At 42.2% G+C, this 23302-nt stretch overlaps 1 protein-coding gene across 5 annotated transcripts in view; it reads right to left on the bottom strand.

Annotated features, from left to right (window-relative positions):
* CTIF (cap binding complex dependent translation initiation factor) overlaps window positions 1-23302 on the bottom strand; it is a 495423-nt gene that overhangs the window by 400559 nt on the left and 71562 nt on the right. Inside the window, exon 1 of one of the 5 annotated variants that reach the window (XM_036756595.1) lies at window positions 8662-8741. The exons of the other annotated variants lie outside the window; for them this stretch is intronic. The gene's annotated coding sequence lies outside the window, so the exon portion shown is untranslated. Of the gene's footprint in view, window positions 1-8661; window positions 8742-23302 lie in introns of those variants that run through there. 5 annotated transcript variants of the gene reach the window in all.

Raw genomic sequence — 23302 nt, 5'->3', positions numbered from 1 at the left:
ATACTCATGTTGGTGAAAGGCTAACTACATTTTGCTCCTTCCCAACCCATCCCGCTTTATTGAATTTTCTCCCTTGACCCTGTCCCCTTTCCAAAGTGTTTGTTTTGATTACCTCCACCCCATCTGCCCTCCACTCCATCATCCCCCCGCCTTTTATTTTTTTTTTATCTTCCTCCCTCTTCTTTCCTGTGGGGTAAGGTACCCAACTGAGTATGTATGGTATTCCCCCTCAGGCCATATCTGATGAGAGCAAGATTCACTCATTGCCCCCTCACCTGCCCTCTCCCCTCCTCCCACAGAACTGCTTCCTCTTGCCACCTTTATGCAAGATAATCCACCCCATTCTATCTCTCCTTATCTCCCTCTCTCAGTATGTTCCTCTCTCATCCCTTAATTTCATTTTATTTCTTTTAGATATCTTCCCTTCATCTTCAACTCACCCTGTGTCCACTCTCTTTCTTTCTTTCTCTCTCTCTCTCTCTCTCTCTCTCTCTCTCTCTATATATATATATATATATATACATATATATATATATCCTATATAATATTTTGTTGATTGAACCCAGTCCTTTCAACTGCCCCCTAAAGTCTTCTTTCTCCCAGAATCTCCCTAATTAATGGCAACCTATAAAACTCTTTCGGATCTTAAAGGATAGGTTTAGAGGCTGCATTTTCTTCATAGGCAGACTACACTGATATAAGCTGCCTATTCATCTGGCTCAATTCCAATATCAAAGAGACATTTCTCTTCACATGTTTACTAACTATATGACCTGGGAATGTCCAGCAATTTCTCTCAGCTTCAATGTCCTCACCTATAAAATGGGGATGAGAATAGTATCTTTCTTAGAGTGTCGTTGCGGGGATTAAATGAGGTAATGTATGTAACAGCACTTTGCTAACCTTAAAGTACTATATAAATATTATTTTTTAAAAAATGATCATCGATGCCGGGGATCATGGCTAATGCTCTGAAATCCAGCTGGACCAAAGACAGTGCCCTGCACCAAGGAAATGTTTGTTGAGGTGGGCAAGAGTCTGAATTTGGCATTCAAATACCTACCTGCGGTTATCAGAAGCCAACTGGTTTTCAAAGGTGGCTTAATAAACAATAAGCCCAGAGCCTAAACCACTCACCCCTTTATTCTTGTCTATTTCTTGAGCTTGCATGGGATGAAGGGGCCTACATCACGAGCCCAGGTGCTATACTGTTTGGGGGAGACTTATGCTGAGCTATTACACTTGTGAGTCTGGAAAGGGACCAGAGAAAACTTTATATGTCAAAATATCCCACACCAGTGATTTTGTTGATGTCTTACCAATTTTGAAACTCTATCCACTGGGGCAGACTGAAGCCTATTTTTAATTAATAGTCTTGGAAAGCTGTTCAGAGAGATTAGGGAATCTACCCATGACCACACAGCTAATTAACTGTTATCAGAAATGGGATTTGAACCTTGGTCCTTCTGACAAGTTCAGCACTTTATGTATCTATGTCAACCTGCTTTGGTAGAGAAAACTTTGTAGGTCTATAAACACAGACACATAGACACACACAGGGAAGGAGGGGAAATGGAATGATGATGTGGAAGAGCAAGAAGGGTCTCTAAGACCTACCCACCAGCTGGCAAGGTGGGTCTTCAGCAAAATAGCTAAGTCATCAAACTTTGTCTTGGTGCCTTCCCACCACCCCTTTCAACATCTCTCTTTGCTGATGGTCCATTCTCTTTCCAGTTACCAAAGGCTCTTGCATCCTGCTACTAACAATGCCTTAAGCTCTTACCCTCACCCCAAACCCTGCACAACATCCCACATGCATTTTCCCCAGGCCAAAGGCCAGCTTGTCATGATATTGCAGTAGCCAATTTCTTCATTCTACTTTCCCTGGGGTACCAGGAGCCAAATTCTGCCAATGAAATATGTAGGCTTCATTTCTGCTCTGATGATCACAGTGATTAATCCTTGCCACCCCATGCTAATTGGTTTTGGCTCTCCTCAGTAATGACAGTCCACCTCATCCAATTCTCTCAGATCTGTGTGACAGCAGATGGCCTCCAACTATTAATAATGACAGAAGTTGAATGTGATGGAAATTACAATGTTCAGGGCTTTGATGCAGCTCACCCTGGTTATTAATACATCCTCGGCACTGAGCCTCTGCCCAACGTGTCTCTTTGGAGCCTGATCTGCTTGCAACAGTGCCAATTCTTCCATATGGAGATAAAGTGCTTCAAAAAGTTATTTCAAAATCATTCCCATGCAAGTTTGGGCACCCAGCAATAGAAAGGCTCCTGCCTAATTATTTCTTCTTATCTGTGCCAATCAGGGGTAAGGAGAGAGGGCATTTTAAAAATCTGCCAATATTTCTAACACAGTATGGTAGAACAAGTGCTGGCCTGGAAACTGGGAGCCCTGGGTTCTAATCCTGTCTCTGCCACTAACAGGCCGTGTGATCTAGGGGAATTTGCTTCACTGAGATGACCTTATTTTTCTTATCTGCAAAAATGGAGGAGGAGGAGGAATTTGTTTGTCTTTCAACCTGAAAGGGATATTGTGAGAACAGAATGAGACAACAAGTGTGAAAAGTACTCTAACATATCATGAGTCAAGAATACACAGAACTTAGAACTGGATGGGATCTTAGAGATCATCTATTCTAAGCCCCATTGGTTGAACTAAATTTTTGTTGTTTCTGTTGCTGTCCAGTCGTGTCTGATGCAGTTTTCTTGGCAAAGATACAGGAGTGGTTTGCCATCTCCTTCTCCAGCTCATTTTACAGATGAAAAAACTGAGGCCAACAGGGTGAAGTGACTTGCCCAGGGTCACACAGCTAGTGAGTGTCTGAGTCTCCCTAACTCCAGGCCTGGTACTCTAGCTGCTGCACCAAACTGACGCCCTAAATTTTAGATACAAGGAAATTGAGGCAAACTTATATGTCCTAATTCCAATTCTGTCCATAGTTTCAGACTTTTCTTTGGTTAAGTATAGTTGGGTAATTGGAGTTTTACTTCCTCTGCCTGGAGGCAAATCGATGCCAGTTTGTCCTGAAATGACTGAGATAAAGCAGGGAAACGCAAAAAGGAAGTTATAAGGGATCAAATTATCTTCAAACTGAGTAACCAATAATTAGGTGAAAGCTTCTCTTAGGCCTCCTACCTGTCAGTAGAAGGGAAGCTCTTCTCTGGGGCCCCTACAACCCATTTGGGCGCTAGATAGCCCAACTTTGTAGTCAAAGCAAACTTGCTCTGACCCTTCTCCTCTGCCTCACCTGTCCTGTGAGCTGAGTTCACGTGTGTCATTCACCTGCTCAAAAGATCTCCAGGAGAAGTAAAAATTATGGTGAGTTGAGGTTTTGGACATGGTGAGTTTCAAGCGATAGTGAGACTTCCAACATTTAGTAGGTAAGGATATGGGATTCCAATTCAGGAGACAAACTCTAACCTCTACATGGGGGGAGCATCTTTTGATCCTCCTTGGTGTATTTATCCTGATTCTCCCGTTTGACCTTGCCACAGCCCATCTGGTATCACAAATATTTCTCTAGGCATCCTATCTTCCCCCCCACATTAGGCTGTAAGGAGGGATGGTGCAGTTTTCTGTGTTTGCATTCTCAGTTCCTAGCAGTAGGCCTCAAACACAGGCAGTGTTTCATAAAGGACTAATGAATAATATTGAATCTTATTTCTCTTCTTCCCACAACTTTCCACCTAGGCTAAAACTCCATCTTTCTTCTCCAGTAACAGCTTCCTCACTCTCCTCCATCTTTGAGGCCTTATTTTACCCCCTCAACGTCTAGATCCTGAATAAGGTCGTGCCTTTAAGGATTTGCTTATTAATTCAACAATCATATGCATGTGGCACAGCTACTCATTCATTCCAGAAAAAGTCTATTTCAGGTCACTCCTGCAAGAAATGTTTTCTCAGATAAGTCATCTCTACCCCAAGTTAAACTCAACACACACCACTGCTCACTGCAAAATCAACCTTACTGGGGTTTTTGTGATGAAAGTGTTTTGTAAACCTTAAAATACTGCAGAAACAGGCTATTATTATTACAATCCAAAATACCACCAAAAACACTCCCACCTCATACCCATTAAATAAGGTAACACTGCTCTTTCAAACATTTGCTAAGCAAAAGATCTGGCAGTTAAGTTTGTCTCGGCAGTATTCACTTTTTTTAAAAAAAATTTTTTGGCTCAAAATGTTTGCGACTTCTTATATCTGGTCATCTCTGTACTCTTGCAGATAGGCCATCAGTACACCTAGATTCTAGGATAGGGTGATCTACCATTTGGGTTACTACAAAATACCTTTCGATTCAATTCAACAAATATTTATTAAGGGCCCATCAAGATAAGAGTGTGGATCTGGAGTAGGATCAGTCAACACATCTAGGACTTCTTCCAGTGATATTCAATAGCACTGAGTAGCAGCATGGAAGGTGGATGAGGGGAGGTGTTGACCCTGGCCTCAGACTGGGAGTAAATGGCAGGAGAATCAAGAGGTGTGGTACAAGCAGGTATCTTCTAGTGCCTTGCCACACAGGATAAACTAGCTTTTCCTAGGACCTTACCTCATACAGGCTAGGCTATTTTTTCCTGAAGACATATTAAAAACATTTCAAGTCTTAATTGGCTTACAGGACTGAAGCTCCAGCCACTGATATAGCTTTCTGGTGCTCTAAGTATAAATACCAACCCGTGAGGAGCTCCTCCCTCAGGGTTCTGACCAGCATACCAGCTCTATCAACATAGGGACCAGGAGGCTGAGGTCAGTGAGTCCTTTCTGTATCCTTGATGAGTGACCTTTCCATACTATGCCTAAGTAAACCTCCTTTGGTTAACTGTATATGTTCAGGTCTGCACACGTCTCATTTCATGCCACTTCTGAACCTGAAGCACGAGACCAAGATTCCAGGGTAGAGGATGTTGTCTAATTGTACTGGTTAACTCAGAAGGCCAGGGCTGTGAACCAAGGAAGGTGAGGTCAATACATCACAAACAAAAGGTTCTCTAAATCCTAGCTTTTCAGGAAGCTTTTCCTAGCTTAAGAGAGACACAAGGTGATGATTTCCTTTATTTTGACCTTTCCTGAAAATACAATTCACATGTGTCACATGCTCAGTCTCTACCACACAACAAACACCTGGGCCCATTTTGCAACTAGTCCTCTATTTTTTCAGTACATATAAAGTTATCTGCATTTATTTTTCCTTTGTTTTGAATGTTTTTATTTTGTAATACATTTGTATTTATTTCATAATTCCCCAATTACAGTCTTAAAAATTTTTCACAGTTTTTTTTAAAGTTTGAGTTCCAAATTTTCTCCCTCCCTTTCAGCCCTCCTCCACCCCTTGTGAAGGCAAGCAATATATTGATTATACATGTGAAGTCATGTTGCAAAAGAAAACTGGATGTTCCTTTAAACTGCATATGCTTACTTCTGGAGAGTAAGGACTGCATCTTATTATTAAGAAAAATAACGAACAGTGGTGATAGTAATTACATTTATATAGTGCTTTAAGTTTTGCAAAGCACTTTACAGATATCATCTCTATCTTCTCGCAACCCCAGGAGGTGGTCATTACTGTTATTCTCACTTTACAGACGAGGAAACTGAAGCAAACAGTTTAAGTGATGGGCCCAGGGTCACACAGCTAGTCCAAGGCTGGATTTGAACTCAGGTCTTCCTAATTCTAGGTCCAGCATTCTATCCCCTGTGTCATTTAGCTATCCAAAAACAAAAGAGGTTGTCAAGGTCATTGATGAATTCTCCATCCCCAGAGGTCTTCAAACAGAACCTGACTGATGACGTACTTGTCAGGTATGTTAAAGAGGGGAATCCTGCTCAGGTACAGGCTGGACTTCTTCATCCCTCCTCACTCTGAGAGCCTATTATTCTATGATAATAGCTGACATTTAAATATCCCTTTTGGGTTTGCAAAGAGCTGTTTAAGCACTGATCATCACAACAAGCCTGTTAGGTAAACAGTGCCAGTGTTTTGGGGTTTTTTTTGGGGGGGGTGGGGATGGGCTAGACCTGATATTTTATCAGTGTAGGGAATTCCTGGTCTGGAGACTTCCTCCACAGATGCAGACTGGAACTATCTAACTCACTATCTTAGAAAGTCGCCTAGGGGCACTGAGAAGGGTGAGCCCACGGGCAGAAAAGCTATGATTCAAAGCCAGGCCTTCTGACTCCAAGTCCAATGCCCCTGTCATCCATATTGAATACACAGCGAGTCTGAATCAGATGCTGCCTGTGCTGCAGACATCCTTCTCATACCCCACTCCCCCAGTGAGTGACCCCCTGAGAACCTGGGTTGGAGAGCAGTGAGTGATTCATGAGTTTTCATTCATCTGCCCAGAGTGAAGCCTTCGAGTCACTTTCAGCTACTTCCAAACCATGCCCTGTGTCTTCCCCACCCCTGTTACAGTTCCCTTTATTTCTTGTCTTCTTCCATGAGAATGTAAGCTCTTTGAGGGCATGGGGCTCCCCTTGCATCCCCAGAACTCAGCACAGTGCCCAGCTTAATATTCATCACTTAATAAATGCCTTAGCATTCATTCATTGCACATTCAGTCTGATGCAGAGGCTAAAAAAGCCAATGCAATCTCAGGTTGCTTCAATGGTACCATAGTACTTTTGACCTAGAAAAGAATTTAGAGGTCACTTAATCCAGCCCCTCCTTTTACACAGTTGATCCAAACCTGGTGTAGAACTCTTTGTTCAAATCCTACCACTCCCTGATAAGAGAATGGAATCTTTCCTAAAACATTTGTTCCATCTTGTAACTCCCCTATATCCGAGTAGCACTGCCACTCACCCAGATTCCCATGCCTACAGCCTTGGTATTATCTCTGAGCCTTTTCACTGCCTCAGCTCTCACATCAAATAGGTCTCTAAAGTCCTGCTATATCTATCTCTACATTATCTCATGAAGCTTCATCTTCTCTCTACTCCCACTACCATTCCCCTGGGCCAGTAGCACAGTAGATAGAGTACTGGGCCTGGAGTCAAGAAGACTCATCTTCCTGAGTTCAATTCCAGCCTCAGATACTTGCTAGCTGTGTGACCCTGGGCAAGTCACTTAACCCTGTTTGCCTCAGTTTCTTCATCTGTAAAATGAACTGGAGAAGGAAATGGCAAACCACTCCAGTATCTTTGCCAAGAAAACCCAAATGGTGTCACCAAGAGTCAGACGTGACTGAAAATGACTGAACAACAACAAAAGCAGCAGTATGACCCAGTGGAATTAGTGGTATATGTGGAGTTAAGCCAGTTAGTTTGGCAATAAACATTAAGTGTGCATTATGTGCCAGGCACTGTGCTAAGCTCTGGGGATCCAAAAATAGGCCCCCAAGGAGCTCATAATCTAGAGAGTCAAAGAACCTGACTTTGTAACTAACTGAGATTCCTTGGGCAAATTGTTTATTCTCTCTGGGTCTGTCTACCTCACCTGCAAAATGAGGAATTTGGACAAGGTGGTCTCCAAGATCCCTTCCAGCTCCAGGTCTGGATGTCCTGTAAGCATATTAAGTTCAACATGTCCAAAATTCAACTCATCATCTTTCCCTCCTGCACCCTCCGTCATTTCTGCCAAGAGCACTATCAACTTTGCAGGTACAAAGGTTCACATCCTCAGAGTTATCCCCGATGCCTCACTCTCCCTCATGACAAACCAGTCGTCAAATCTCCTCACTTGTATCTCCACAAAATCTCTTGCATCTGCCCCTTTCTCTCCCAGACACTTTTTCTACCCTAGTTCAGGTTCTTATCACTTTGTGCCTGGACTACTGTAATAGTTTCTTAATTAGTCTCCCTTATTCAGGTTTCTCCCCACTCCAATCCACAGTCTACAGAGCTGCCAAAGTAACTTTCCTTAAAGTACAGGTCTGACCATGTCATTCCTCTACTCAATAAATACAAATGGCTTCTTCTATCAAATATAAAAAGGGCAGCTAGGTGGTTCAGTGGAGAGAGTGCCAGGCCTGGAGTCTAGAAGACTCATCTTTCTAAGTTCAAATCTGGCCTCAGACACTTACTAGCTGTGTGACCCTGGGCAAGTCACTTAACCTTGTTGGCCTCACTTTCCTTATCTGCAAAATTAGCCGGAGAAGGAAATGGTAAATCACTCCAACAGTTTTGCCAAGAAAACTCCAAATGGGGTCACAAAGAGTCAACACGACTGAAAAACAACTGAACGACAAGGAAAATCAAATATAAACTCTGTTATCAAAAGTCCTTCACCACTTGGCTCCAACCTGCCTTTCCAGTCTTACTATACATTGTTACTCCATTTCTGAAACTTTGCATGGTACCAAACTGGTCTTCTTGCTCTTCGTCACACAGAACACTCCCCTATGCCCCATATGCCCACTCCCCAGGCCTAGCATTTATTCTTTTGTCACCTCACCCCCATTCCTTCAAAGTTCAAGTATCGCCTTCTACAGGAAATTTTTCCTGATTTCCCCCACTGTCCTACCAAAAAATTTTCTGTTCTTATACTATAAATTCTTATATAATTATATCTCCCCTTATAAAATAGAAGTTCTATGAAGGCAGACACTATTTACCTCCTTTTTGTCATTGTATTCCCAGCACAGTGGCAGCTTACCACAGAGTAGCTGCTTAATAAATGCTTGCTAATTTACTTACCTCTTTGGGCCTCAATCTTCTCATCTATCAAGTGGACTCAAAACCCTCTAGGATTTCATGACCCTCTTTTTCTCTCTTCTCCTACCCTTCTAACATCCTGCCCTTTGAATGCACAGGCCTGGGCTTAGGGGTGGGCTGATGATCCTCAAAGGCCTGAGCTTCCAGCACAGATGGCCTTAAATTTGTGTGTGCAGACAGCTGCACAATGTGCCTCGGTTCCAAATGGATCTGGGCCAAAACACCACCCCTTTTAGAGTCAGTGCTGAACACCAGGGTAGCAGCAGGGCTGGGATGCTCGGCTAAATATGGCAATGTTGACACAGGAATTCTCCCCCACCTGAGATCCATGACTTTCCAAGCCTATTAGGCTTAAGCAGGGTTCTCTCTTTATCCAACCAAAATGCTGATGTAGAAAAGCCATACATGTTTAAAGGCCAAAAGATAAAAAAGTGGAGAGAGCAAGAGTAACAATGAACTCACAAAAAAATCATGAAATAACACGTTACTTGTCCCAAAGAGAAATAGCAGTGAATTTGCCAAAGGAAAAAAACATCATGGAAAGTGTTTAAATGCTGACTGATGCCCAGCCCTCATCTCCACTCTTCTCAAACCCAATACGCTTCTATTTTTTAAGAGAAGAAACTGAATTTAAAAAAAATTAAAAAAAAATTCTTTCTGCTATTGCTTTTTTTCTGGAAAAAATGTCCCATCAATAGAAAGATACTTATTAATATTCTGATTTTATGAATATGAGAATGAAAGCTTCAAAACACAAACCTCAGGATAGATCAGACCCAACAGTGGGTGTGGAGTATTATCCAACTGTGACATAATACACAGTTTGGCAGCAGGGGGATGATGAGTACAAAACAAATTGACTGGGACCCAGGGAAACATGGGTTCAAATCTCACCCCTGATATTTACTACCTGGCAAGTCACATAGTAACAGCTGGCCTCTATATAGTGCTTTAAGGTTCATAAAGTGATTTACACATCTCATTTGAGTTCATAAACCTGTGAAGGACACCCTAAAGGTGTCGCTACTGTCTCCATTTTGAAGATAATGGAAATGAGACTGAGAAAGATTAAATTACTTTTCTCAACTGAAGTCCCACCTTCTACAGGAAGCTTTCCATAACCCCTCTTAATTCCAGGGCTTCCCCTCTTTTAATTATTTCCTTTTTACCCTGTATACAGCTTGCATGTTGTCTCCCCTACTAGACTGTGAGCTCCTTAAGGGCAGGGATTGTCTTTTGCCTCTTATTGTATCCTCAGTCCCTAGCACATGCTTGGCACATAGTAGGTACTTAATAAATGCTTATTGATTGGTCCAGTTTTTCGCAGCTAATAATTGTCTGAAGTGGTAGTGATCAATTAATTAACAAGCATTTCCTTTTTTTAATTTATTTTTTATTCTTAGTTTACAACACTCAGTTCCACAAATTTTTGAGTTCTGAATTTTCTCTCCCTCCCTCTCCTCCCCCCCTTCCCCACCAAGATGGCATGTAATCCAATATAAGTTCTACGTATACCTTCACATTAAACTTATTCACACAGTAGTCAAGTTGTAGAGAAGAATTATAACCAATGGAATGAATCATGAGAGAGAAGAAACAAAACCAAAAAAGAAGAGAAAAAAAAGAGAGCAAATAGTTTGCCTCAATTCGCATTCAGACTCTGTAATTCTTTCTCTGGATGTGGATAGATTTTTCCATCACGAGTCTTTTGGAGCTGTCTTTGAACTTTGCATTGCTGAGAAGAGCCAAGTCTATCAAAGTTAGTCATCACAGATACCGTGTGTCTGTAACCGTGTATAACGTTCTCCTGATTCTGCTCCCCTCACTCAGCATCAGAGCACGTGAGTCTTTCCAGGTTATTAGGAAGTTCTCTGCTCCACATTTCTTATAGCACAGATACAAGTATTTCTTAAGTACCTACTTGGGGCCAGGTGTGAGAAATAAGAAGACCAAATGAATCAGTCCCTGACCTCGTGGAGCTTACTTTTTATGAGGGGAGATAACATGTACATAAATGATGATTTTTATGGCCTCATTTGGGTTTTTCTTGGCAAAGACACCAGAGTGGTTTCCATTTCCTTCTCCAGATCATTTTACCAATGAGGACACTGAGGCAAACAGGGTAAAGTGACTTGCCCAGGGTCACAGAGCTAGTGAGTGTCTGAGGCCAGATTTAAACTCAGGTCTTCCTTACTTCAAGCCCAGCTCTCTATCCACTGGGATACCAACTGCCCCAAGGCCCAGATCAGCTAGACATAATTCTCCAGACTTTGCCTCTATGTACCCAGATGGGTACTTCACACCCCTTTCAGCTGCCCTTTTAAGTGTTGTTTCCCCCATGAGAATGCAAATTCCTTGAGGTTAGAGACTATCTTTCTTTTCCTTGTATGTGTATCCCCAGTGATTAGCAGAGGTAAGAGCCGAATAAGTGCTTGTTGACTGAGAGAGGAAGAAAATTAGGCAGAGAGAAATTTGTCAAAGGCCATAGCGGTGGTAGGAGTCAGAGGTAGGATTTGAACCCAGGTCCTCTCAGTCTTAAGCAAGCACTTTCTCTACTATACCAAACTATCTCCTAGCCTTTTCCAGCTCAGAATTCTAACCCATGAACCAACCAAAGAGGCGCTTGTGATCTCCTACCTCCACCTTTCCAGCTTGGAACCTCAGGATCAGTGACACCACTGGAAACATGGGCTTCTAACAAGGCAATGTCTCAGCTGATACCTAAACCATGCCATCCCCTTTGTTTCTACAGACAGCTATTTGCCATGAGATGTGCTTATCTGACAACTTCTAGAGAATCCTGGTTAAAAGCAGTGATCATCCACAGGAGAAGGGGGAGGGGGAACAGAATGTTTATTAACCCACTTTAGACATCCAGTGTCATTCCTGGGAAAGCAGTAATCTTGGGAAGAAGCACATTCACTATCCCTCACTGAAGTGTACAGTAGGTTGTGTAGGGGCTGACTTCACCTACGTGAGCTTCATAATTTTTTTTTAAAGTGCTAGACTCAGGGCCATATTCTTCTAGCCAAGAAACTTCACCTCTGAGTCACTGCCCAGATATCATTCCTTCTGCTACAAGTTTTCCTTTTTCCCTAATGAAACAGTGAAAGATCACCAAGAGAAAGAAAAACAAAACTGGGCATTGAGTATGATAATGATTATGACGTTCAGTCATTTTTGACTCTTCATGACCCTATCTAGGGTTTTCTTGGCAAAGATACTAGAGTGATTTGCCTTTTTCTTCTCCAGCTCATTTACAGATGAGGGAACCGAGGCCAACAAGGTTAGGTGACTTGCCCAGGGTCACACAGCTAATAAGTGTCTGAGGCCAGATTTGAACTCAGGAAGGTGAGTATTCCTGACTCCAGGCCCAGTACACTATCCACTGTACCCCCTTAGCTGCCCATGATAATGACTAATTTAGTGTCAAAGGAGAGGTAAGAAAACGTACCTTCCTCCTTTCTTTTCAAAGATGGGGGTGGAGGGAAGGGAACTAAGAATATGGAATATTGTACATACTGTCAGACAAGGCTGAAGTGCTGGTTGATCTTACTGTGATGGCTTTCCCCCCTCTTTCTAAAATCTTTGTTAAAGGGGATAGTTCACTAGGGTAGTAGAGGGGATATATTAAGAAATGGAGATTATGCAACAAAAATGATAAAACAAATGATATCAGTAAGATTAAGGGGGGGGAGGGGGGAAGAAAAGTCACCAAGAATGAGACAGGACATGAAGAAGGCAAACGTCAGGCTGATTTTCAAAATGAGGAAGAACGTGGACTCATTAAACTATGGCTCCATGATCCTGATTATTTCTTAGAAGGATGGTTTATAAGTCCATAGAAACAGAAAATGGTGATCACTAGATGTCATATGGGTTTGTCAAGAACAGGATATGTCTTGCTAATACCACTTTCCTTTTTACAAGGGTTTATTAGAGGGTCAGTATATCAATTAGCCTTTATTAAGTGACTACTATGTGCCAGGCACTGTGCTAAGTGCTAGGGATACAAATTAAGGCAAAAGAGAGTCCCTATCTTCGAGGAGCTCACAATCTAATGGGGGAGACAACATGCAAAAACTATATACAAAAAAAAGCTATATACCGGATAAATATGAAATAATCAACAGAGGGAAGGCACTAGAATTATGAGGGACTGAGAAAGTGAGATTGCCCTATGTGACCTAGGGATGCCTGGAGACATTCTGGTCTGAACCCAGTAGGGAGAAGAGCACCAGCCTGTACCTGCCAACCTTTCAAATCACTTCTAGGAGAACGTTCTTTCCTGGCTGACTTCATTCTGACGTAGCAAACAAGCCTTGTCAAACTCCCTACCTAGAGCTCTAATTGCCCTCTGGAGAGTGTCCTGAACATAGCGAAATGCAGCCACACTGGCTACTCTCTTTTCAGGGAGGGTGTGGGGAGCCAACAGGCAGCAGAATGTCTGGCACCCAGAGGGAAAGAGGAGTTTTCTGCAAGAGGCTTGGCACTGGGTCGAAAAGGGCAATGCTACAGCACTGCAGCACAGCAGGGAAATCACCGATCTGCCTGGATTCCTCACACAGTGACAGCAACAGTAAGAATGAGAATTACAAATCCATATTTCCCCGGGCAAAACCCTTTATTATTAACGACGCTGCGAGGGAGGTCAAACAAATATTATTGGTCCTGTTTTACAGATGAGGAAACTAAAAGGGTAAATGCCTTGCTCCTTATCACACAACTATGCAGTATAAAGAGCCAAGGTTTTAACCCGAGTCTGTCGACTTCAAGTCCAACTGGGCTTTCTGTGACATCACACTGTCTCCCGTACATGGCAAACCAAGACTTTCATGAGAGTGCTAACATTCCCCCACCTATTGGCTTTCTTCTTGATCTCCATGGGTTATCTGTAACCAGAGATATTCTGAATAAAGACCTAAGATAACCTGTGTCAATGACAACAATAATAATTCTAATAGCATTTATATTGTCTTTCAATATTTGCAAAGTACTTTACAAATACTCTCTTATTATATCCTTAACAAAAACCCTGAGAGGTAGGTGCTATCAAAACAAGGCAGACACAGTTAAGTGACTTGTTCAGGGTCACACAGCTAGTAAGCATGGAAGGCTAGCTTTAAACTCAGGTCACCCTGGCTCCAGGTCCAACACTATACACGGTGCCCCTCAATGCCTCTCACTAAAATCAATAGTTAATAAACATGTATTTAACACCTACTACAGGGCAGCTAACTGGCACAATGGATACAGCGCTAACCCTGGAGTCAGGAGCACCAGAGTTCAAATCTAGCCTCAGACACTTACTAGCTGTGTGATCCCGGGCAAGTCACTTAATCCTGCTTGCCTCAGTTTCCTCATCTATAAAATGATCTGGAGAAGGAAATGGCAAACCACTCCAGTATCTTTGCTAAAAAAAACACAAAATGGGTCATGGAGAGTTAGACGTGACTGAAATGACTCAACAACAAACACCTACTATGTACCCGGCACTGTGATAAGTTCACGGGAAACAAATATGAAATGAAAGACAGTGTCAGCCCTCAAGGGGCTTACAGTCTAGCGGGGGAAGACAACTCACAACAGAAAGCTGAAAAAGGGTAGGGAGAAGGTACCCAGCACTGGAGGATGGTGGAGAACGAAGGCAGCCGGGAGGGAAATGCCTGTGTCTGTGTGAAAGTGACTGTGGAACATTTAAAGAAGAGACCATGAAAATGTAAGGGGTTAAATGACAGAATAAATAAATTTTGGTTTGGTGCAGTTTGGCAGACCATCCAGCAGCAGAGTAGAGGAGGTGAGCTATCCAGGAGACACTGACTTCCAGTCCCAATGCAGGTTTTTCTAATTTATTTACAATATCCACTAGCACACCGTGTACCAGGTACCTCTTGGGCACAGCATGAAACAGAAACCAGAGGCAGCCCTGTCACTTTAAGGCAGCCTTGCAAACCAGAACAGACTCAGAAGAGAAAATGGGCTAAGGACAAGAACCATAAATATCCCTAGAATCGCCATTCATACCAGTAAGAAGACTTCAGCACTGATTTCCTGAGGGTGGGTATTCCCCGCACGCTTGTGGATCACAACAACTCTTCTATGCTTTAGTAGACAGTTTTATGATTTGTTGTGGTGAAAAAAATTAATCACCTGATGACCAGCCTTGTGCTGATAAGCCTCTCCCAAATTAGCTAGGCTGGCTCAGATGCCAGGCATTTCTCCCTTGGAAAGACCTGCTAGAGCTGGTGCTCCAACGGAACAGCCTCCAGGATGCCAAGGTCACTTTCATACCATGATAAAATATCAGGGGACTTTAACTCCCCTATTCCTAAGAACAATGACTCTTACTCACATTTACAAAGTACTTTTCTGTACAAAGTACATAGTTACTTTGTGTACATTGTCTCATCTGATCCCTACAATACCCTTGAGAAGGTAGAAAAAGTATTTCTATTCTCATTTTACTGATAAACCAAGGCTCAGAGAAGGTGTATTCCCAAAATACTTCACTAAAAACTGTAAAGGCAACCCACCCTGTTCACTCATTTATTTATTTATTCATTGATTCAATCAGCACTTAATAAGTACCTCCTATGTGCCAGGCACTGTTGAGTATGTACAAAAACCAATATAGTTTCTGCCCTCAAAGAGCATACCTCCTATTTAGGAAACAATATGTACAGAGAAAGACTATACAAAATAGACACATGGTAGATGGAAAGTAATTTTTAAGAGGGAGGGAGCTAGCAACACACTGAGCTTTGAAGAAGGCTAAGGACGCTAAGAAACACAGCTACGGAGGGAATGTGTTTCATTGCCTGTGCAAAGATGCATGTAAAGGACAAAGGATAAGTGAGTTAGACATTCCATTCAGATTGCTCTGTGCATTTCTAAGGATCTATGGGGGACATCTAGGGTGCCCTATGGTGAACGGGCCCAGAGTAAATTTTTGTCTGCAGTCCCAGTGGGATTACCCTGTGAGAGTAAGGAATGCCTGGAGACATTTTGGTGCACCCTGTATAGAAAGGGATACTTGGAGATGGTTTGTCCAGATATCCAATTGGATCCTCCTGTGTGGTAAAAAGAACAGTAGAAGAATTTTCACTCAGAATTGTTTCATTTCTCACCTAAGTTTACGGGGGTAACTTCCAGTCAACCTCAGATCCTTAATCCCTGTGGGGAGAAACCCATGTGGTCTGGGAGTTTTGGAGAGATCAGACTTTCCCTTGAGATGTGGGCCTTGATTTTCTTCTCCCTTTTATTTTTCTTTATTGTTTTGGTGGGTAGGAAAGGTCTTTTGCAAGCACTAAGATGGGTGTTAATCCATAAGAATTTTGTAAAACGATATCTGTTTATTAAGTTGGACCACATGTATTTGGAAACGTGCAAGAATGTTAATTTCTGGATTGCCTCTAAAGTATGCCACATAGGATTTGTCAAAAACCACAAGTGTGGATTTACTAAGGATAGCAAATGGGGGAAGAACGTAAGGGTGGGGGGATGTGAAGCTTCTCCCTACCCCCTCCACTCCAAAGCTCAATCAATGTCTTTACTAACTGAATCGACACATTAATCAGCAGAGTACTAAGTTTTAAGGAATTTCCCCATAAATATGTGAACAATTCTTTAATCAATCCAAAAGGACTATAGGGCTTAAACTATTGCCAGAAGTTGGATGATGCCACACAGAAAATATCTGGTGACTGTCAAGGCCCTTGGGATATGTCCATCCAGAAGAGTAACACAAATACCGATGAAAAAAAGACAGAAAAGACCCGAGGAGGAAGAAATCTTCAAAGAGCATGACCCCTTAGAGCAGGGAACAATTCCAACTATGAACTAAAAGAACTACCACCCTGGCCATAAAGCATCAGGAGTTGTGAGTTATCCCTTTGTGACATCCACACAGCAATGTGCCTCTTTGCCTGGGTATTCTAAGTTTGACCCCCTCTTCCTGCGGACCTCTGTGTATTTGTGGAAGAGTTTCCCTCAAACTTCTGAAGGAAATGTTTTGTGCCAAGTGGCTTTCTTCTCTCTTACCATACCATCTTACTAAGCATCTTTTCCTAAAAGCTAATTAAGTCTAAATGGCCAGTTGTCAATGTGAAGCACACCAGTGAGGACTCATGAGTGACAGCACGAGAAACCTAGCCACTCAGGGTTACCTTCAGAGACCAGAGAGCAGTGGCCTCCCTCTGCAGAACCCCAAACTCCTAGTGGGAGGTTCAAGTTCAGGGGAATATCCAAAAGGAAGTAGTGCACCTGGAGGAGATGAAATATCACATATGGGGGATAGCAAGTAGGACTGTTCGGCTGTGACATATAATGCATAACGTACAATAAAACTGGAAAGGGAGGCTGCTAACTAGACTGTGAAGAGTAGAAGAGTTTGTATTTTATCCTAGAGGCAAAAGGAAGTCATTGGAGTTTCACGAGCAGAGGATTAATTTAGCCTCTGTTGATGGAAGCAGGGAGACCAATTAGAAAACTATTGGAATAATCAGGTGAGAAGTGTTGAGGGTCTAATATAAACTAGGGTCATGGTTATGTAAGCGGAGAAGGAGAAGTTACATGAAAGAAATTGTGGAGGTAAAAACAGATGAGAGGGGCAGCTAGGTGGTACAGTGGATGAAGCACCGGGTCTGGAGTCAGGAAGACTCATCTTCCTGAATTCAAATCTGGCCTCAGACATTTACTAGCTGTGTGACCCTGGGCAAGTCACTTTTTTGCCTCAGTTTCCTCATCTGTAAAATAAGCTGGAGAAGGAAATGACAAACCACGCCAGTATCTCTGCCAAGAAAACCCCAAATGGGGTCATGAAGAGTCAGACAGGACTGAAACAACTGAACAACAACAAAACAGAGGAGACTTGGCAACAGGCAGCATATGAAAAAGGAGGAAGAATTAACGCCAAGTGCTAGATTGCTTATCAGTGCTTTCCTTTCAGCTTCTACTCCTTTCTATTCCTAGACTCAACAGGGTACCCATGAACACTCCATCACCAGTCTCCACACCTTTTCATTAACTGTCCTGTATGCCTGGAACATACTCTCTCTCTTCTCCTCCACCTTAGAGAGTCCTTCTCTTCCTTCAAAACACAGCTCACATTCTACCTGAATCCTTTCCTGATTTCCCTACTAGCGCTCTTCCTCCCAAACTACCTTGTATTTAAGTAGTTTACATTTATTTTCTTTATTTTTATTCTGTGTATATAGGCAGGTAGGTGTAGAGTACACACAATGCTGGGCCTCGAGTCAGGAAGACCCAAGTTCAAATCCTATCCCAGACTCATACTAGCTCTGTGACCCTGGCCAAGTCACTGGATAGCAGTCTGCCTCAGTTTCCTCACCTGTAAAATAGGGATAAAATGAGATAATGTTTGTAAAGCAAACCACCGACCTTAACAAACTATATAAATGCTATTTATTATTATTATCGTTATTATTATATTCTTCATATGTACTTGTCTCCTCCTTCGGGATGTAAGCTCACTAGGAGTAGGGATTGTTTCGTTCGTTACACAGGGTGTCCCTAAAGTCTGGACACATAGGCAAAAATGAATATTTTGAAATATTTGGAATATTAACAGACCTTAGCCCCCCTTGGCTTCTTTTTCTGGGGTGTGCTAAAGGAGAAGGTGTACTCAATGAAAATCACGGACGCAACACACTTGATTAAATACATAAAGAGTGAATGTGCTAAAACTGACGGCAATGTGGAATTACTGCATCGAGTTCACGTGAATCTTGCAAAGCGCACCAACCTTTGCACCACAAATGATGGAAATCATACTGAAGACGTTATTTGTTAATATTCCAATTAAATAAAAGGTTGTTGAAAACTTCATTCATTTCATTTCTTGAAAATACACATTTTTGTCTATGTGTCCAGACTTTAGGAACACCCTGTATTTGGCTCCTCAGAATCTAGTACAGTTTCTGCCACATAACTGCTTGTTGACTGACTGACTAATGAAAATGGCTAAGGAGAACTTGCTACGAAAGATGAATATTTTTGTTATTCCTTCAGAACATAAACAGTTACAAACAGATTGATGAGACAGAAAATGAACTGGGAGGGGAAAATGTACATGAAAACACAGATGAGGAGCCAATAAGCCACCGTGTTGTTTGAGCTTCACTCTGGGAAATTTGTTTAACTTCTCTCCGCCTTGATTTTATCACTGGGAAATGGGCATAATATTAAATACTTCTTAGCTACATCACAGGGATTTTTTTGCAGGATGGTGTTAGATCATATCTATAAACAGCGTTAGCGCCCTTGGAGAGTGATAGGATGAAAGTCCATTAGTACTTGTCATCACTGTTATTAGATGGTTTCATCCCTTAATTGTAGACTCTTCCTTCACTGTCAACATTCTGCTGGTGTGAGTGAGCAAGTTCCCAGCTGTGGGAACAGCCTGTGGTTGGGGCAGTTGTAGCTGTCATTCTTTTGCAACAGCTATGGCTCCCCAGACAGGTTAGGCTTGCCGGCCAGGGAGGGTGTGGCAGGCAGACAGGATTCTGAATGCTCTACTACCTATATTAATGGCATCTCCATTGGCCAAGAGCTCTCCACCTTTTTAAAAAGAAATTTACAGAAGAAATACAAGATAGAAACATGGTATGAAAGGCAGGACGTTGCTATTTTCATACCTGGGTCTCCAATCAGGAAGGGATTTGCTCTTATTGCAGGCCTTCTCATCTAACATATTCTCACCCTAAATAGTATCTAGGAGGGGTCTTAGAAGGATATGGACTACGGAGAAAGGTAGGAAAGGTAGAAAAGGCAAGAGATAAGGGACTGCCACTGAAAAGCAACCCATCTGAAAAATTCGCTAAAACTAGGCAAGAAGAGAGGATACAACCACGGGGGAAAGAGTTATGGAGTTGGAGTCAAAGGAACTGAGTTTGAATCCTGGTTCTGCCCCTTATTCTGTAACCTTGGGCAAGTCACTTCACTTTTTTTGGCTTCAGTTGTCTCTCTTGGAAAGTGAAGGGGTTGGACAGTATTACTTCTAAAGTCTCTTTCAACTCTAAAGCTATGATTCCATGACCTTCAGCCTTGGAGTACAGGGAAGGGTGACAGATACGGCCTTTTCTTTTTTCCCTTCTCTTACCATTCCCTCTTCCCTCTCTCTCTAATAACTCAAGTCTCCAGTAATTGTTAGGACGCGTAAAGTATTATAAACATGGAGGTCTCTTGCCTGGGAGATTCATGGTTTTCCGATTGCTGCTGGCATCTTTGGCTTTCAAGTACCAAAGGGGTCAGGTGAAGGCCCAGCCAGGTGTGGAAGAAGCAGCCAGCTGTCTATGCAGGGCTAGCTCATGCCTCTAAGCTCAGGAGACTGAGAAACAGATTCACCAGGGGAAAAAAAAGACCAGGCTATAGGACAGGTGTTTTGTCTCAGAATGAAGATTGTGCATTTGGCTGTTACTTCCTTCTCTTCTGCTGTAATGCCCGGGGAAACTGAGCACGGTGGACAAGATATGTAAGGGTGAGGAGTAGTAATGCTTATCAGAGTTTTCTAATAACTGCGCCAATCACTTTTTCACTGCATACAGTATGTGCAGGACACCGTGTTAGTCACTGGGCAGGATACGAAAGAAGTGGACCCCCAAGGTACCTGTCCTCAAAACTTTGTAATCTAAAGGTAAGGGGGTCAGAATGGGGGGAAAATAAGTCAAGCAACATTGTAAAAAGAGCTCTGAACTCAGAGTCGGGAGGCACAGTTTGGGTTGTAGCATTCCCACAAATCAGCTCAGCAACTCTGGGCAAGCATTCCCCTCTCTAGGCTTCAGGCACCTCGTTTCTAAAATAAGGGATTTAGACTAGAATCTAGTAGTGTCAAACTCCCAGGAGACCATATACTGACTTAAGAGACCATATGTTAACATTATGTCATATTGCATTTTTATTTATTTTGTTAAACATTCCCCAATTTCATTTTAATCTGTCTGACTGCACTCAGGAGTTTTGCTAGCCACAAGTTCAGGACCTCTGGACTAGAGGATCTTTAGGGGTCCCAAGTGCTAAGATTCTACAATTCCATTTTTTAAAAAAATAATGTCTTCTTTTAGCTCAGGACCAAATCTGCCACTGTCTAGCTTCCACTCACTGCTCCCAGCTCTATCCTCTAAGGCCCAGCAGAACAAGAATAATCCCTCTCCTATGTCATAAAAGAAAAATATAAACAACATATAATCTCCTATCTCACCAAGTGCAAGAGACCAGACATAGGAGACTCAGAAAAGCGTATCTCTTACCTGCTGCACTATTAGGCCAATGGAGCTGAATTCGGTTGTACCTGAAATCCCAGAAAGCCTTGCACAAAAGCTGAGTCATGGGTGTAGGTTTAACTTCCATGCCCTACAAAGGCAGCTGTTTGCAGAGAACTGTTTCCAGTTCTCTGGAGACAAGGGAAAAGATACTTTACTTATAAAGAGAGCACCTTCTAACTCTACCTAACCTTTCACTGTGTTAATGACAAACCTAGCCTGGATCCACCTGAGGAAAGTCTGTCTATGCCTAACGATTTAGAAAGTGCAATATTTAGTGTATGAAACTCAAACACTTTGCAACCTGAATAGTCATAGTATCAGAGCACTAATGAACAACTCCCTATTTCTACCTCCACTGATTTTCCTCCTCCCACCTCCACTTTTTATAGGAGGCTCCTTCTAGGAAGAGGCAGCTACGTGGCACAGTAGATAAGAGTGCCAAGGTTGGAGTCAGGAAGAACTGAGTTCAAATCTGACCTTGGACATTTACTAGCTATGACCCTGGGCAAGTCATTTAACCCCATTTGCCTCACATTCCTCATCTGTCAAATAAGCAGGAAAAGGAAATGAAAATCTCTTCAGTATCTCTGGCAAGAAAACCCCAAAAGCGTCACGAAGACTCTGACATGACTGAACAACAACAACCCTCTAGGAAGGACACTGAAAAACTGAAGAACATTCAGAGGAGGCTGAACAGAAGAGTGAAAAGTCTGGAGTCTATGCAATATGAGGATCCCCTGAAGGAGAGGAGAGGGGGACTGAGAACTGCCTTCAAATACCTTAAAGGCTATCATATGCATGAGGGATTAGACTTGCTCTATTTGGCTCCAAAGGTCAGAACAAGGAGCAATGGATAAAAGTTGCTAAGAGAGCTATTTAAGAAAGAACTTCCAAACAACCAGTTATCCAGAAGTAGAATGAGCTGCTTCAGGGGGTGGTGGGTCCTCCCTCACTGGAGGTCTTCAATCAATCAATCAATCAATATTTATTAAGCACTTACTATGGGCTACACACTGTGCAAACTCTGGAGATACAAAAAGAGGCAAAAGACAGTCCCACCCTCAAGGAGCTCCTAATCTAATAGAGGAAACAACACGAAAACAACTATGAACAAACAAGCCAAATACAGGATAAATAGGGAATAATTAACAGAGGAAAGGCATTAGAATTAAGAGGGGTTGGAAAAGGCTTTCTGTAGAAGATGGGATTTTAGTTGGGACTTAAAGGAAGCCAGGAGGCAGAGATGAGGAGGGAGAGCATTCCAGCCAGAGAAAATGTCCAGAGCTGAGAGATGGAGTGTCTTATTGGTGGAAGACCCAGGAGGCCAATGTTACTGGATTAAAGAGTACATGGAGGGGTATAAGAAGACTGAAAAGTAGGAAGGAGCTAGGTTATGAAGGGCTTCAAGCAGATCCTGGGTGACCATTTGTTGTGTGTACTGTAATTGGGATTCTCATTTGTGTAAGAGTCATACTGAGGTTCTTTCCAATGCTGTAATCTGGTGGTTAAACAACCAATGTCAAAAGATAATTAGGATCATAAAAATTTAGAGCTGGAAGGGAAATGTCCACTTGACAGATGAAGGCACCAAAGCCCAAGGAGGGCGAATATCCTGGTCAATCAATAAGAATCAACAGTGATACATGGCAACCAAAATAGCAAATGTGATTTTCAACATTAATGAAGGTCTAGTGTTGAGAAAGAGGGTGGTGAAGGGTCTGCTGTACAGTGTGGCTTTCTTGGTTTGTCCTGGTCAAACCACATCTAGAGTATTATGTTTCAGTGCCAGGTACTGTATTTTTTTTTTCCAAATTCAATTTTACTTTCAGTTCCAAATCTTTCCCTCTTCCTTCCTTAACCATTGAGAAAAAAAAAAACCATTACAAATATGTATAGTCATACAAAACAAGTTTCTGCATTAGCCACATCAAGAAAAAGAAAGAGAAGAAAATATGCTTCAATCTACACACTGAGTCCATCCCTCTCTATCTGGAGGTGGGTAGCATGTTTCATTATGAGTCCTTTGGAATTGTGGTTGGTCATTATGTTGATAGAGTTACTAAGTCTTTCAAAGGTGACTATTCACAATGTAGCTTTTACTCTATAAATTGTTATTCTGATCTTCTCACTCCACTTTGTATCAGTTCATATAAGTCTTCCCAGGTTCTTCTGAAACAATAGTACGATAGAATTCTATCACAATCAGCCATTCCCCATCCATGGGCAACCTTTCCGTTTCTAATGCCTTGCCACCACAAAAAGAGCTGCTATAAATATTTCTATACTCATGGGTCCTTTGCCTCTTCCTTTTATCTCTTTGAGGTATAAGTGTTGTACTATTA

Source organism: Trichosurus vulpecula, chromosome 1, assembly GCF_011100635.1.
Source record: "Trichosurus vulpecula isolate mTriVul1 chromosome 1, mTriVul1.pri, whole genome shotgun sequence".
NCBI lineage: Eukaryota > Metazoa > Chordata > Mammalia > Diprotodontia > Phalangeridae > Trichosurus > Trichosurus vulpecula.
Note: the sequence above shows the minus strand (reverse complement) of the source record. Positions and strands in the feature narration are given on the sequence as shown.